A 17670-nucleotide genomic window follows, 5' to 3' on the forward strand; every position below is an offset into this window, starting at 1 on the left:
CTGCCCAGACACATGCAACAACTGGTATGCCCACTGAGATATCTCACTAAAAGTGGGCAAGGCTTAAGCAATATGTCCTACATGGACCAACTATAGAAACCCTCTCACTATACTCTGTATTCTACAGACTGCTAAGAGTCTGGCAATACTGATGGATGTGCTGCACATCAGTAAGTCAAACAGCATCAGAAATACTCTGTTTAGTGGTCTAAATCTCTAGCAACATTAACAGAACAGTTTTAAGGGACAGGTATATCTCACTGAGGATACCAGTGCTGTGGAATAGACTGCCCATCCACATAAAATAAAGTCCATCCCTGTCCATATTCAAGCATGACTTGGATCTCTGGGTGGGTAATAGAAAACATATATCAAGACTGCACCCTGTACTACTGATGGACAGAGATAGCTCCTAAATGCTTTTTACCATGTGTGAGTCCCCTCAAATTATCTATGGTATTATCCCAGTTATTCTTATGTGAGGTAATATATAATTATCAACCATGATGTGGGTAAGGCCAGTGTAACACTATAAATTGGATAGATTAATTCATACACCAAAAGGGAAAATGGCTAGGCTTAAAATGGCCCACAAGGGCAGCTAGCCTACTAGTGACCTATGAACATAATGTAAACTGATTCAAGAAAGAGGAGGAGGAGGAATACACTAGATGAGAGCATTGCATAGGAGTATATTTGACTGTGCTTTTGTAACACTGGTGTTGGGTGGGTGGGTAAGAAGAGGATGGAATTTGGGTGGAGGTGAAAATTTGTAGAAAAAGAAGTAAAGTGTTCGTGGTAAAGGAGTGGTGGAGCAAGTGATACAGAAGAATTAGGAAGCAGTGGAGGGGTGCAGAGATTATTCAAGTGGTTGAAAGGAGAGATCAGCAGAACAGAAGATAAGGAAGGTGGGAGGGGATATGATATTGTTTTTGAAAAGTGAACTGAAGAAGGTATGGAGAAGGTGGAGAAAACACAAAGGGGAAAGAATGATAGTGTGTGTAAAGTTCCAAACTGGTACTGAATTAGCAGAGTTAGGGAGGAAGAGAGGCATATGGCAGATTGAAGGGAGGAGAGAAGGGAATATATTATCCTGGATGTTTAAGGATCATAGAGAAGAGTTTAAAGTAGAGAAGGGGCTTAAGCAAAGAATGAAATAATTGCAATTAGAAAAGAGGGACTTGCAAAAGGGTATTGTGGACTCTTACAACAATTTCCAATTATATATCACTAAGGAAGTATTGGATGTAGGGGACACGGAAGAAGGATAAATTGACTATGGAACTGGATAGGTACAGAGGAAGAGTAAGCAGTGACATTGGAGACGGGCATTGCAGAAGAGAAATGCTGAATATTGTTTGACACCTGAAAAGGGGAAAAGCTTGAAGGAAGATGTCTTCCTAACAAAATCTTATAATGCAGTGAGTCAAGAAGTGGTGGGAAAAATAATGTCAATGGGGTGGTAACTCAGCTGCCAAAGGGAAAAAACAGGAGTGGATTAATAATACAGATGCCAAAACATTTGCAAGAATATTGGCAGCAGTGATAGACAGATCATCTACTGATCACTGTAGACTGGTAAGGTGTCTGTATTGGCTGGATCAGAAAGTATAACAAGACAGTATTTTCTGATGGATCTAGGACACATGCTCGACTAGCATATGTCTGAATCACAAAACATCTAACACACATACACGAAAGTGCTTAACATCGAAAAGCGCTTCCGTGTACTTTAATATTCTCACTCAGAGATCGCACTACAGTGGGTAAAAGGGAATTTTCCCTTACCCGCACTGTAGTCCGATCTACGAAACAAGCACACATACACGGAATTGCTTTTCGATGTTAAATGCTTTTGTGTATCTGTGATCGATGTTTTGTGATTCGGACATATGCTAGTCGAGCATGTGTCCGGATCCCTTTCTGATATATATATAAAAAAGCTTTTACAGAGAAGAAATGGCTGGGAAGTTATGTATAGATTAATGGATGAAATGAGCTCTGGGGATTTCTACCCGTAGATGTTGAAAGCACTGTAAATGTAACTAAGGCTTGGGATGGCAGTCATTCGGAGTAAAGAAAACTAAAGTGAAACTATTAGGGACATTAAACAAAGATGCTCCCATTGCTGTAATTATAACTAACAGTTACCTAGATTTTGGCTATGAGACTAAGGCAAAATTGAGTTCCCGGGAAGTTACTATGGGCACAGAGAAGCACTTTGTTTGCATATTACTGTTTAGCTATTTTAGAAAATGTACAGAAGATGTTACTAGGAATAGTGTACAGGCTATGCAGGCTCTAAGGATGTTAGAAAACTACCTCATGAATTTGATAGTAGTGCCATTTTAGGGTGCAAGGGAAGGGATAACAGTAACCATAAGTAGAATAATGGGAAAACACTGACCATAAAGTACTACTTCAGTCTGCATAATATTGCAGAAAATATTCAAAGACTGAATAGATTATGAAGACACCTGGATAAAGTATGCAGAGTTATTGACAGGCAGAACAGTGAGGCTAATGGTATTGCCACAGTTCAACAGGCAGAACAGTGAGGATAATGGTATTGCCACAGTTCGACAGGCAGAACAGTGAGGATAATGGTATTACCACAGTTCGACAGGCAGAACAGTGAGGATAACGGTATTAACACAGTTCGACAGGCAGAACAGTGAGGATAACGGTATTACCACAGTTCGACAGGCAGAACAGTGAGGATAACAGCATTAACACAGTTCGACAGGCAGAACAGTGAGGATAACGGTATTAACACAGTTCTTCAATATGGCAATACATCTGATAGTGACACCAAAGGTAAAATGAATAAATATTTACTAAGTATTATGCAATGTATATTAAGGGATAAAAAATGGAGCTGGGATTAGGAAGCTGGGGACAGTCAGACTCTAGGAGAAATAAAATAAAAGTGATTATAGCAGTGAGTGTTAGAAGTAGAGGAGAAGAAGGGGATTGTAATGGGTAAGGTGGGGAAAGGCAATGAAGGAAAAGGGATAGACAGAAATGATGGATGACTTGGAAAGAGAGATGAGAAAATAATGGTTTTAAATGGAGATGGGAGGAGCAGTGAGGTTATGGACTATGCGGTAGAGTTGGGCAAGTAAAGTAATTAAATGAGTAAAGGATGTGCTGACAAGGGGAAAGAGAAGATGAAAAGATTTGAGAAACTGAGGGAGGAGTCTCTGTTAGGTAGTAGGCAATGGATGAAATATGAACAGGTGAAAAAAAAACTGTCTGAGCCTTTGGGTAATGGAGAAGGTAAGAAAAATATAAGCAGTAGTTACATATGCAAGGATGTGGGCAAGAAACTGGAAGATGGTAAATAAGATGGATACTGAGTGACCGAGTGAATAATAAAAGGATGAATGGGTATGGGATGAAATTCTGAAGGTGTATTAAGGTTAAAAACAGTGGGCTGTAGGGTATGCAAATGAGAATTATGCATAGGAATTACAGAATGCTTCAAAGGTTGTATAATGATGAGGAGGAAAGGGAAGATAGGTGCTGGAGATGAGGAAGATGGTGCAGACAACACTCCTATATTTCAAAACTATGAATGGAGACCAGTTGGCATAATGTTAAGGTCTTTGTATAAGATTAAGGTACAAGGTTCGATCCTGACCTCCGACCAATGCCTGTTTGGAGTTTGCATGTTTTCCCTGAGTTTCCCCCCACTGAGAAAAAAAAAAAACACATGCTGAGTGTTTCCATCTCAAACTCAACCAGTGAATGGTGGTGTGGGCAGCAGCACAGATTCTATATGGTGTCCTATAGGGGAAAGAGTTGTACAGACCAACCACTTTCAGGCTTCTACTGTTGTGTGCAGTATCCTCAAGATAGAAGAACACAGATCATGACTGTGCACAGTGGCAGGGCTAGCCACTCAACGGTGTAAAATATGGCTCTAGGTGGTTCGGTCATGTTGACTAATGTCGCCAAATGGGCATGGGTAGTTACCAGTGATATGTGAGTTGAGGACCCGACCTATGCCAGGGACCCATGCTAATGGTGGGAGGGGTGCATGTGCCCCTATTGGCCAGTGTGTGCCTGCCATAAAAGTCCAACAGTACAGCGTCAATAAGCTAGCCAGTGTCTAGTTGCCCAGCCTGGGTTACCTGGGATAGCTCTGTTGAGTGAAAGCTGGACATAAAACCAATCAACCTGCCAAACATGCACTAAAAATTGCTACACTTAATGTGGGTTCATGGACAGGACGCAGTCCTGGAAGTGGATGACATGATGATACAGAGGAAGCTGGACATCCTATGTGTCCAAAAGACAAGATGGAAGGGCAGTGCAGCAAAACCACTTGGCTTGGGTACATGTTTATAAAGGCAAAGACCCTTAAAGACGGCAACTCTTTTGACAGCCACCAGCCATTTTGGACAGGCTGTTAGATGGGAACAGACTGGACCCTCATATGAAAAGGCCTGTCCTGATTCTTACTTACAAAGGGGAGCAACTGAGCTGTTTAACTATCACACCTGCCAGGAAATAAATGGACCATAGGCCTATTGCTTTGGCAAAGGAAGCAATGAGCTTGTGCTTGTCTCAGAGGACTAAGAAAAGGATCAGTAGAAGTTGGCTTGATGCTTCGGCAGAAGGAAAGTTAAATAAAACTGGCATAAGACTTTGCATTTTATGGCTATAATTGTTGTAACTGCTGTGTACAAAAAAGTATGGAAATCGGTAATAAAAATTAGAAAAACATGCTTCCTGACAGGAGCCCAGTATCATGCCTTTGAACCTGTTAGTCCAAAAATTCTGGACAATGCCTATCATAATGGGGGAACAAAGCCCCCAAAATAGGGAGATATTTTAAATATTGCTCTTATAAACTTAAATAAGTAGATAGAATAACAGGGTTTATGTTAAAATGCATTTTTTAAAGGATATGAAGTCCAGAACTCAAATTTATGCCATCATTTAGTGATTTCATTCCTCAGATCATCCCAGTGATTTGCCAGAAAACCACAAATTTTATGAAGAACAAACCAATATTTTGAGGCAAAAATCTGAACATTCTGTGAAAATCTAGACAACAGTATAAAATTAAAAATCCTTGATTCTAAAACTGGCTGAGTGACCATTGACTGGAAGGGTCTGCACATGTCCTGAAATGGGTGCAATGAAGCCTGCCTCTGTGCCCCCCCCAAAAAAACAACTACAAGTGAAGGAAGAAAAATCTGACTTTCCTGTTTGATGATATGAATGACGGAAATAAATGACAAGACAGATGGGTGGCTATGGTGGAGCAGTGGTTAGCATTGCTGCCTCACAGCAAGAGGTTCTCCAGTTCGATCCTCTGCTGGGGTGCCTTCTGTGTGGAGTCTGCATGTCCTCCCTGTGGTCGCGTGGGTTTCCTCTGGGTGCTCCGGTTTCCTCCCACATCCCAAAGACATGCTGCAGGTGGATTGGACACACTAAATTGGCCCTAGGTGTGTGTGTGTGTGTGTGTGTGTGTGTGTGTGTGTGTGTGTGTGTGTGTGTGTGTGTGTGTGTGCCTTCTGTGGAAGGTTGGGTGCCTGGCTGGCAACTCAACACTGTAAAACTCCACTGCCAATCATGAGCGGACAAGTGATCTGCTGTGGCGACCCCTAACTGGTAAAAAAACGAAAGAAGAAGAAAGAAATGACAAGTTAGAATTGGCTGCACAGCTGTTTCCTGCAATATGCATTGGAAAAGACAGACATCCAAATACAGAAAATGAAAAAGTCCATGAGCCTGAAAACTGCCACTACAGGTTCTAGACCCCTGCTGAACCCACTGTCAGTCACTAGGCCAAAGTCCTGCTTCTTTACTTGAAATGTAATGTTTCTCCTTTAGTGATTGGCAATTGTGTGCCAGTCAGTGCTGCAAAGAGCCACAATTATAATCCATGTCCTTATCAGAAAAGGGTTATCATCATAATCAACCCCTCTTTTTCTGCTTGGGGTTGGGGTATTGTGTCAACTGTCACATCTATCTCAGTTCAGTGTCACCATCCTACTTCTTCAACAGTCATGCCTGAATGTCGCTGGTCTCTTCTCACACAATCTGTTCATCTCTTTGCTGGATGCTATTGTTTCCTCTTTCCTTCTTCCTGTCTGTCCCAAATCATCTTCATCAGACTGTCTTCTGCTTTTCTGCACAAGTGCAACAACCACCTTAATCTGTTCTGTTTGACCTTTTCTGCAATTGGAGCTACTTTGGCTTTCGCTGTTATGTCCTCATTTCTTCATCTGCCCCCCAATGTACATCCTACCACCCATTTCAGGCACTTCATCTCTAGCTTCCTCAACTGCTCTTCCTTTACTGACCAAGTTTCTTTATCATACTTGTTGCATCACTACTTTGTTTTCCTTTTCAGCATCTTTGATATTCTTCTGTCAGATTCTATCTCTGACACTCTGTGGCATTTGCTGCAGGTTCTCTGATTCTAGCTTTGCCCTTCTCATTCAGTCTTCTCTTCAACTACCCCTCGCAGGTACTTGAAGGTATTAACCTGTTCCCTTATTTTGGCGTCTACCTCAGTTTTAATTTTCTTAAGACTTCCCCCATTTGCTACCATGGCAACTGTTTTATTTGTGCTCAGCTTCATCCCATATGTTTTCAGTCTGTACTCAGTTTTATCCCAAGTGCCTTAAGTTTTGTATTCTGGTCCTCTAACATTTACTGAAGGTCTTGTTTAGAGTCTTTTTACAATTCACATCCTCTGCATACAGCACCTTTGTTGATCTGTCCCCTCCAACCTGTTTGTTAATGTAGTCCATCAGCATTATGAAGAGCAGTGGACTCAGAGCTGAACTATGATGCACACCCACTCCCACTGGGAACCTGATTGTGACTTTGAGCACTGTTCATACTTGTGTCACTGGAACCTTGTACATAGCCTGCACTAATTCTAACATTATTTCTGGTAGTTCAAAGTACATTGGCACTACCCCAGTCAGCTTTCTTGGGACCTTTTCATATGCTTTCTCCAAGTCTAGGAATGCCCACTTGGACTCTTTCCTCATTTCTTGCTTCTTCTCAACTATCTGCCTCACTGAAAACATCAGCTCATTTGTGCTGCATCTTGATGTGAATCTGAACTGCTTATCTCCCATCGTATGTAATAGTATTCTGCTTGTTTATCATTCACTCTCTTCAGAACTTTCATGCAGTGTGACAGGTGTTTGGTACCACTGTAGTGCCCAGAGTTGTGTATGTTCCCTTGTTCTTATACCCTGGCTTATCCTCCAGTCACCTGGGATATGCCTTTCTCTCCATACTGCTTTGAGTTCATAGCTTTATAGGTGAATATTAAGCTAACTAAGATGAAGAGCCACTTTAAGCATAGCCAAGAATCTGCAGTCAAAATCGAGCCCTGTATCTTGTGCCTACAATGTGACATCCTTAACTATTATGCCAAACCCAACTCCATTTCTCCTCAATCTCACACATCATCTGTGATCAAATCTGCTGTGACCTCATCTGAGCCTGCTACTTTCTCTGACTTCATTTTCCTTAGTACTGTTCTTACTTCTTCAAGGATGGGCTACTCCTCTTCTTTCATCATAGGCTGTGTCTGGGGTAGTACAGCTTCTGTGGGGTTTTCTTCATTCAGTAGCTGCTGGAAATCCTCCTTCCATCTGCCTTCGAAGGCCTGTGGATGGCCGAGCAGGTTGCTGCTGGCATCCATTATGAAGGATGTCTGACTGTCTTCTTTATCTTTCTTTCTTTGCCTAGTAACCTGATAGAGATTCTTTGTGCCATCTACTGAGTCACTTTCCAGAAGCCGGTAGAGTGCCTGTGATGCCTTGTTCCTTGCTATTCCATCTCCCCTCTTAGTCTGTTTTCAGCCAACCAATGTTCATCTTTACTGTCTGACACTTTTTCCTGTACTACTCCTTTCTTTTGATGACATTCTGGACTTCTGCATTCCATCAACAGCTTATTTCCATACCTGGCTTGAGGTGCTGCCGTTCTTCTTCAACTCCACCTATTTTATCATCTTTCTGAGATGCTAGAGCCTTGAGCAATTCTTGAACTCCTGTGTTTTCTCTCTAGTCAACATCCAGGTATTCAGCTAAGTCTATGTTGACCTTAGAGCCTTCTCTGACCACTGCTTGCAGCTGATTGTGGCAACAAGCGGTTTACACACTGGGCTGACTGTTTCGCTGGGGGCACTACCCCTTAGAAGATGATAGAAAGTCATAACTGAAAAGAAAGGATCCACTCCATATGCTTACACCCTTAATCATTCCATCACACTAGCCAAGTCACAGGAGCTTGTAAAGTACAGCACAAGCACACTCAGTCTCAAAATGCATATACCAGAACTGTTCTACTTATGAAGAGGTGAGGAAAAAGAACTGAGCCCCTAGCTACCACCCCAAGGTGTACTTTTCACACACCAAAGTCAATGTAGGTAAGGAAAAGCGCAATCACTAACAGGTGCCCATCATACTTATTCAAGGTGCACTGACCACTGTGACTATTCACCACAGAACTTTGATTGTGATCAAATAAATAAGTATGTGACACATGGGAATATATCTTGAGTTAACTGGTGTCAGCGTACAATGTGCGATCCACTGAATCCCCCCATAACAATCAACCTCTTAGCTCAATAGTCAAGGATAAAGACAAACTAAAATGGGAAGGAAAGGACCAAAATCAGGGAGTAATATAACCATTATCTATTTAAAAGGTCGCTAAAATAATAAACTTTGCATCTGCTGGGTTAAGGCACCCGATGCTGATACCAAAATCAGAGCGTAATATAACCATAACCTATTTAAAAGGTTGATAAAATAATAAACTTTGCATTTACATGAGTTTTCTGAAAGCTATTCACTCTGAAACTTAAGGCTCTGTCATTATTTAATCACTGCAGTCCTTTCCTGTTTCCCTGAACAAAAAAAATTGCAAACATTACAAGGAACTGACCAAAATATGAGGAAAAATTCCACTCTGCAAAATCAGGTACTATTGAAAGCTTCTGTACCCCTATATACAGACACACAAAATAACATAAAAATCTTTTTATTCCTAAGTAAGTGTCTCTCATAGTGCTATTACATTAGTAAAAATAAAGAATATAAAATACTTCATAAAACACTTCTTCCTACCCTCCTACTTATTTAAACTGCATCCACAATAGCATGTCTCATGTTCCATAAACGTCTAAAGCAGTTAAACGAAAAAAAATACTTTTGTTATTTTGTTTTAATTCTTTGCTTTTTATTTCTTTTCACACCGAGCAAGTAGAACTACAAGCCACGAATGGTTTCTGTACTGGTCAGTGTAAATGTATTACTGTTACCTGTTCCATCTTTGGATAAGTGTCATAATTTCAGTTTTATGATCTTTTGTTTGAAAGGTTAGACAAGTATTTTGCTATCTGGAATCTTTCTGATCTGACTGGTTTGCTGTTTATGCACTAGAACAATATCCTTTACTTAGCTGGTAATGACACTTTGTCTGTTAGATGTTCGTCTAAGACAATACCTTATACTTTTGTATGGCTTGGTCTTGCATTCCTCCCCTATGAAAACAGTATGATGCATGTATAAAAATGATCTATTAGCTGAGATTTTAGTGTAGAAACACAAACAGTTTATTGAAAAAACTCATCAAAGATACCGGTTTCTTTAGAGTGCAAGTGTATATAGCCTGCAGCTCTGTCTGATGATTTAGTTCACTTACAAGGACCATTAGGTTCATAAAATGACAAAAGGGCACCATGTAATGTGTCTCGAAGGATTTCACTGTTTGGGTTCTTTTATCACATGATACCTTGCACACACAGCATTCACATACCTCCAAGTAAAAAGTACCACTCCCAATGCCAGATTTGTTTTCGACAGAGTAATAAAGGTATACATAATACATTATTACAGATGACGTACACTTGCTAGTAATGTCACTGTTTTTCAGTCTGTTTTGTCCAATTTTCTTTTCTTATAGCTGCATAAATGTTCCCCAAAACACCTTACACAACTTCTTGATGCTGAATTAATATTGCTTAAAGTAATTTTTGTCACACATCCCATTTATTTTCCTGTTAGCTGACCAGGTAAACCCAGTGGACACAGCTTCCCCTTTTCAGGGGCAACCAAGGAGCACTGTCTGATTAAGTGACTTGCTCATCTCCAGACAACAGGTAAATGAAGGTGGAAGGAATGAAACGCTGCACCCCAGCAATAGAAAGCAACTCAGAACTTTGGTTCTCTGTATTGCCAGACATTAATACAGGTCCCCTAAACTGGATGCAACTGCTGTGATTAACCTTTGAGCATGTTAGTAGCAGAACATGATCCATTTTAAGGAGCATATTTATGCTGGTACAAAATGCATTGCTGAATGGTGCAGGTATCTGCAAACCCTGCTGTAGAGAATCATTAAAGCACGTCTTGGGAAGGTAACAACTTTAAACAGAAGACTACCACAGAACAACCTGGTACACAGTGTTACATGAATTGTTACATCCCTTTCTAAACATGGCATAAGGAAAGGTTACACATTTGAGACCAGCTTTGGGGGCAGAGGTTATTTCAATGAAGTTTCTGTGCAGGAAGGTGAGACATACTGCGGTGCATACATTTCATCCTATCCTTAATAAAATCTTGAGACAATGTAGCAAAATGGGCAAACCATGATACTTCACTAATTCTGAGACTGGGATTTTAAAACACCATAGAAATAAGGACACTGTTAATATTTTGGACAACATAACTTTACAAACTTTTATATTTGCTTAAAATTAAAAAAAAATTAAAACTTCATTAGAGTGTGACTACTGAGAGATGTACTTTATGAAGCTTGGCCATGGGGACAAAGATCCCAAATCACTGACACATTTAGGTACTGCTTATATTCATTTAGCAAGCTGCAAGAGTTTGCATTAGCACACATTTTCTGAAAATGAAGCCTGTGAAGGGCATGTCTGTTACTTACTGACAGCAATTTCCACTTTGTTGTCGCAGAAGCTATTTCTTTTAAGAAAAACAAAGTGAAATCCTGACACAAAACTGAGTCCTCCATAAGAATCGGTGACACTTAGATAGTTCAAGTATGATCGTTGAGATGTTTGTCAGGGTAGATGGATGTCCACAAGTTGTCAGGCAGCAGAAAACCAGCAAAGCAAACAAAGTACAGTGATCACAACTTATCATAGTGCACGAATCTGAGCTTCCAGATTATTTGATTATAACAAGCAATAAATATATAGGATTACGTCCTGGAATAAAGTAGAAGGAGGAAAAAAACATATAGTCTCACTTAGGCAGCAGCAGCTCTGTGTGTCCCTCAGGAGATAGCTGCAGATGTCCATCTTGGTTCCAAATGTAAGTAACCAAACGTTCTATGACTTTACTAAAAAGTGGAATGTCAGAGTGGATGAACTCTGGTTGTATGTATGATAACCAAGTACCACAGCATGATGGTCAACACAGTATTGACTGTGTGACACAAAGGTGCTTCATCTTCAACTGAATCCTGAATTCCTGCAAATAGATAAGCGTATCTAAGCCTGATGACTTCAAGTGGGATGACCATTGAAGGTGGTTGAATATATTTGTCCAACTTGAACAGTAATGAAAATGAAGGGAATTAATGTTTTTATAATTCATAATCAAAGACTACAGAGCACCTATCAAATGTCCAGTACGTTTTCCTTAAAATCTACTAGTTTCAGCCACTAAAGCCTAGAATGTTTAGTAACAGAAGTTAGCCAATGTGAGCATGGAGTGATAAACAGCAAACTTGATGCATCTCAGAAACAATGTACATAACATAGATCCCCACAGAACAACAAACATAAAGTCACACTTCAATCCTACAGAATCATTCCCTATCATGTTTTGAAACACCACTTCTGAAATTCTCAGTGTCAGCCCAAGTAATTACTGAAATGCCTCCTGTCAGCAAAGAGGCAGAAGTCCCATAGTCCATTTCTTTACAGAGCAGCAGCTGTTGAAGCTTAGATGGCAACCATTAGAAAGTTCTGACTTCTCAGGACAGATTCCATCTCAAGTGTCATGACCAGCAAGATATATTTTAAGGTCAAACTGATAACTTATTTTCCACTGCTTTCTCCAATCAGTGATACCTAAAAAAGACAAAGGATATTTTCATTTTTTTAAACTAGAAGCAGTATCAAATGTAACTATTTCTGGGGAAATGCAAAATCATTTACTAAATGCCAACCTCTGCCTCTTTCTCTGCAGCGAAAACAGATTCTTTTGAATCTTGCTTCAGAGTCCCTGTCTACCACATGCATTCAAATAATCATCTGTCAGTGCTGACATTTAACTTGCATTGCTGGTATAATAGAGCAACAGTGATTAACAAAATAAATATTTATGTTGAAGAAAATAAAAGTGTGACTTACAGAAGTGAGATTAACAGGTCCCTAGTAGATGAACGAATGCTTAAAATGTCGAGTATGACATGTTTGACCGCTTTTAAGTGAATGTTCATCTAAGTAAAACCCCAGAATGTCAAAAAAAGGAGTTTCGAAATGTTACAGTTGGCCAGCCGTGAGGAAGCCAATGGCTGATATCAGAACATTCACCCTATCTCACCATTCTTACAGTCCTCCACTGTGGTGCGGTCTCAGCATTCACCCTGTGTAATGTTATGATAGTCCTCCACTGTGGTGTAATCTCGGAGTTGGTATATTTAAGTAGGGGGTGTGGGGGGCACAGCCCCCATGTTGGGGGGGTGATGCTCCCCACTTTATTTTGTTTGTCGATTTGTTTTTGTTTTTTGGGGGGGGGTTGTAATGGTGTACAGTATATTGTAGCCATCAACATTTGGCTTCCTGACGGCTGGCCAACTATAACTTTTCGAAACTCCTTGTTTCGATATTCTGGGGTTTTGCTTAGATAAACGTTTGCTTAAAAGCTGCAGAGCACGTCGTACTCGTCATTTTAAGCATTTGTTCATCTAATATAGACCCAGATTAACTACCCAAAGAATGGGGAAGGGGTTAACCACTCAATTTTCAATATCTCAGGGTAGCCTATTAAAATTCTGAGAACAGTGAATTATGAGAACAGGGAATATTTAAGTGTGAATTAAAGAATATATACTAATTCTAAGATTTCTGTAACTTGCATAACTCCTACTTTGATATTCAGTGATCTCAAGAGTTGAATAAGTAATAGGAGCTGTGCAGCTGGTGGGCACTATAATCGTCAATCTCCAACATCAAATTGAAGATTTTGAAGTTTTTTTTTTCTTTATGGTAATCTCACTTTAATTTTCATAGTGTCCAGACTCAGATTTATTTATTTGGTTTTGTTTAGTGGGGAAATACACTGATCATTGCTAATCAATTTCAGGCTCAGTCTAGCTGAAATGCAAAATATTTTACAAACCAAAAAGGGAGAAATGTACATGGGAAACTGTATATACTATGCATTATATGTGCACTGTGCAATATTTACATTAGTTTCTAAACTAGGTCAAACTTCAGTAATTCTGTGACAGGAGAAGAGATCAAAGGGGAAAGGAGATAAACAAAGTGTGTTAGGTACATATCCCATATGTTAGGTGCATTTTGTTTGGATACAGAGATACTTTATTGAGTTGCGTTCTGAACTTGGAGTAAGTGTTGATTCCATTTAGGTCGATGGGGAGAGCTTGAAAAAGAGTAGGTGCCTAAGAGGAGAATGTATGTTGCAGTACTGTGGATTTTTGTTCTAGGGGTAATAAGAGTTGGTGTGGCTTCTCATATAATCTGAGATACTGATCTGGAGGTTTTTTTTAATAGGTTTAGCTGTAAGGGGAGTAAATGTCTGGAATTGGAGTAATTTATAGAGTTGGGATCCTAACAGTAGGCTAGATCTTTGTTTTACGGGTTGCCAACTGACTTTTTCAGTGGCAATACAGTAATGCTCACAGAAAGGAGAGTTTGTAATGAACTTGGCAGATGCTGCTGAAGATTCTTTGGAGTGTGGTGGTGGTTTAAATGGATAGTCCATATTCTAGCTGAGAGAGGAGAAATCCTTTGCTAATGGCTGCTTGGGCTGGTTGAGATAGAAAAGGGGAAATCATTTTGGCTTCAAAGATGAGGGAGGTTATTTCTGCTCTTCCTGTTTGTGTGGGAGTAGAATGAATTTATTTGATCTCACACTCTTCATTAAAAAAAAAAGCGTTTGCTTGTAACTGTAATTGAAGATACTGTTATATTTCTGGAGATTTCTTTTTTCATTATTGACATTGTATGTCGGAAAGAGGGGGAAATAGTGAACTGTTATTAGAACAGAAGGAATTAAACTGGCAGATCCGGTTAAATGCAACTAATAAACCTGTATTAAATGATACATTATCTCTTAACTGCATTTAATATTAAGTTTTATATATTTTATGTTTGTTTTGTATATATTTAAATATATTTGTGCTTCATATATATGCACTGTCACTTTAAATGCTGCTACACTTGTTCTAGTTAAGTGTTTTTATTGGTTAAATACCCTTTGAGAGGTATATTTAAACATAATTGCTTCCTGTGCTCTGTTTTTCTCTCTGATGATGCCTTTACTGAAGGTGAAAGTGCTTAGAAATTAAATTATACTTGTTTATTCAGCTGTGCTGTTTCCAGTCAGTTCATTTCAGCTGTGGTTTGCTGGAGGAGTCTGGTGTGTTTCTTTTGCAATTGGAGTTTCACCTTACAGGGGCTTCAGACAAACCATGATTGGCACTAAATTAATAAAACTCCAAAAATAGTGTGATAAGCCCTGGAAACGGATGTACTTTTTAAAAATTAAACAAAAAATCTCCAAATAACTTATGACACCACCGGATAAATTACAAACCAATTTTATCAAATAAATATGGAGCAAGTGCTTTTGCCTTTCTGAAAATAACTTCATCAGCCTGTCATATTCATATTTATTAACTGTTCTAAAAAACATTTACTTGTCATATGACCAATTGCCATGTGAGCTTTAATGCTTAATATTTTTACATTTTAATTTGCATTTAAAATTACATCATTCAAAGCAGGCTTTTCACAAGTATTAAGGTGCACCTGCTAATCAGAGTCCTTATTATCTAACATATTTTCCATATTCCCCACCCCTAAAATAATCGTTTAAATGATCAACTTAATAAAAATAAAACTGTTTATTGTTTTCTCTATATGACACTAGGCAACCTGGTGTATTATCAGGGACTGTGGATGAGATGTTATTACCTTTTGAGAGGATTAAGCAAACTTGTTCAGTAGTATTTAAAGCAGGGGGGGTGGCTTGGATTTTGGAATCTGTAAGATAGCTGTAATTGTGAGTGGAATTAAATTTGAACTAAATTTGTCAGCTAGGATACCAGCTATTTTCTTTAGGTCAGAGTGCTATTGTGGATTAGCTCAAAACCTTGTTGGGTGTTTGTTCTTAACTTCTTGACATAGTTAAAGAAAGATTTGTGGTTATTGTTGGATTAATGGTTATTTTACGTTCATACTCAGCTTTCAGCTTCCTAATAGTTCCCTTAAGCTCTTTACTAGTTTTCTTAAAGGTGCTTGTAGGGTGTGTAGAATGAGTCCTTTTATAAGCATTAAGCAATTTCTTTGTCTTTTTAAATGATTTATTGATATGGGTATTCCACTTCTGAATGCAACTATTTATGTTGAAATAGAAGTCAAAGACATAGGCAGCTCCTTTAGCAATGGGATCCACAGGAGGAGGATTACAGCAGAATTTATTTAGGTCATTAAGTAACTGAAGAAGGTTTACTTTTGAAAAGTCCTCAGACACAGGTCGATTTGCAGGGAAAGTACTGTCAGTTTTAAAGAAAATGGTCACTAATTTATAAATGACCAAGAAGATGACATCTTGCCTTATATCCTGAGGCTAAGTTTGGCTTTTTTGTTATTGAGAAGGTACAAAAGGATTTGGGGGGGGGACTTGGGAATCTCAATTGGCCTATAGAGAAACCTTTTGGCAAGTGGTACTTCAGGCCAATAAGTTCCGAGGCCTCAATGACAATATTTCTTTGACACCACATTTAATGCTAAGGTTGGTGAAACTGTGAGTTGTTTGAAATATTTAAACTAACTATAGTTTATGCAAAAATACACTCATGGCTTTGTTTTACATCTTATATAGTTTGAAAAATGCATACTTGAATATGGTCCTTTCATAAATTAAATAATTTCAATGGGTTTATTAATGTATGATAAAATAGTATTTAGGGTTGGTTTTATTAAATTAGTATTTGAGATTTGTAGTATTACATGCATTTTATTTTACTTCTTCACCAAACACTTTGGGTCATTTCCCTTTTAAATATTAGTATTTGTTTTTATTAATTAATTGCATCAATTATATGTATATATATATATATATATATATATATATATATATATATATATATATATATATATATATATAGTTAATTGATTCACTATGTTGATTGTCTGATGAAGTCTGAGGAATACTTGGACAAAAACGCTGCTTGTTTTTACTGAATTGCGTTAAGAAAAATAAATCGAGGAGTCTATTTTTACAGCTACGAGTGGTGCAGTGCTACTTTTTATTGTCTTCTTCTTGGTTTTTGTCATTTTTCAACAATTGTTCCTCCTGTTCTTTTTAATTTATAAATTATTTAATAAGCAGGATGATACATATGGAGATGTACAAGAGGTGACCAGATTTGTTAAGACTACATGAAGGATACTGGGGCCTCTAGAAGGATGGTTAATTATTTGTAAAAGTATCAAGAAAGTATTGGACATCATGACCATTGACAGTGTAGGTCAGCCAGTTTATTGATGGATAGTTGAAGTCTGTCATTACAAAGGTGTAGGATTTAATGGGATTTCTGCCAAAGTGTTAGTTTAGCTATCATGCTCAGAAGTGAACATTGAGTGTGCTGTACAGCGTATGAATTGGTAATTAATCTTGTTCATGGTGACTGGAACATCTAGGAGTTCAAGTCTGGTGTTTTGAGAAATGTAAAAAGCTGCAAACGACAAACCAAAGAAAAGTAGGCAATGAAAGCAGTCAAGAACATGAGTCCAACTGACTAATGCAAAGATTTAATAAATAAATTGAAGCGCTTTTTGTTTGCTTCCTTAAGCAAACTTCCTCAGAAAAAACAAGTTTAAAAATCTTTGAGCATCTTTACATACATTTAAATAATCACGATAAATGCATCCAAACCAATCACTGCTTGCAGCTTACCAACCATTCACTAAATAATTCTCTTAAAGAAATCCAACGCAATTAAAATAACATTTAAATATATAAATATAACGTATATAACTAAGTACATTAATACTAGTTTCAACTGTTGACTTCATAATATGTTACGCTATTAAACCAGTTAATCAACAGTATATTGTCAAAAGGTTACCATCTCAAACCAATATATTAAAATAGTACCAGTGAACTAATGAAATATTGCAATTATCCTATATATTTTATACAATGCACTAATATATATTAAGCACTATACTTCACACTGAATAGAAATAAATAAATATATACATAATGCAATAATTATCATTACTAAATAGTACTTAAAAATAAATATAAATAAAAATTATTAGGTGCTGATGCAGCACTTCCTTTTACAATAGGCATTAGTAACTAAGATTTAAATTAAAATTAAAATTAAAAAATTAAAATTTTATAATTAAATTTTATAGTAACGATTTTTCAGAATATTTTTAAA

The 17670-nt window shown here is 38.1% G+C and overlaps 1 protein-coding gene across 2 annotated transcripts in view; it reads right to left on the reverse strand.

Annotated features, from left to right (window-relative positions):
• Positions 1-9629: 9629 nt before the first annotated feature.
• The window catches only part of CD5 (CD5 molecule), a 469322-nt gene continuing 461281 nt past the window's right edge, over positions 9630-17670 (reverse strand). For both annotated transcript variants that reach the window (XM_044083991.1, XM_044083989.1), the window contains one exon: positions 9630-12097. The gene's annotated coding sequence lies outside the window, so the exon portion shown is untranslated. The remainder of the gene's footprint in view (positions 12098-17670) is intronic.

The sequence above is a fragment of the Protopterus annectens genome, chromosome 9.part0, assembly GCF_019279795.1.
Source record: "Protopterus annectens isolate FY-2018-M chromosome 9.part0, PAN1.0, whole genome shotgun sequence".
Lineage (NCBI taxonomy): Eukaryota > Metazoa > Chordata > Ceratodontiformes > Protopteridae > Protopterus > Protopterus annectens.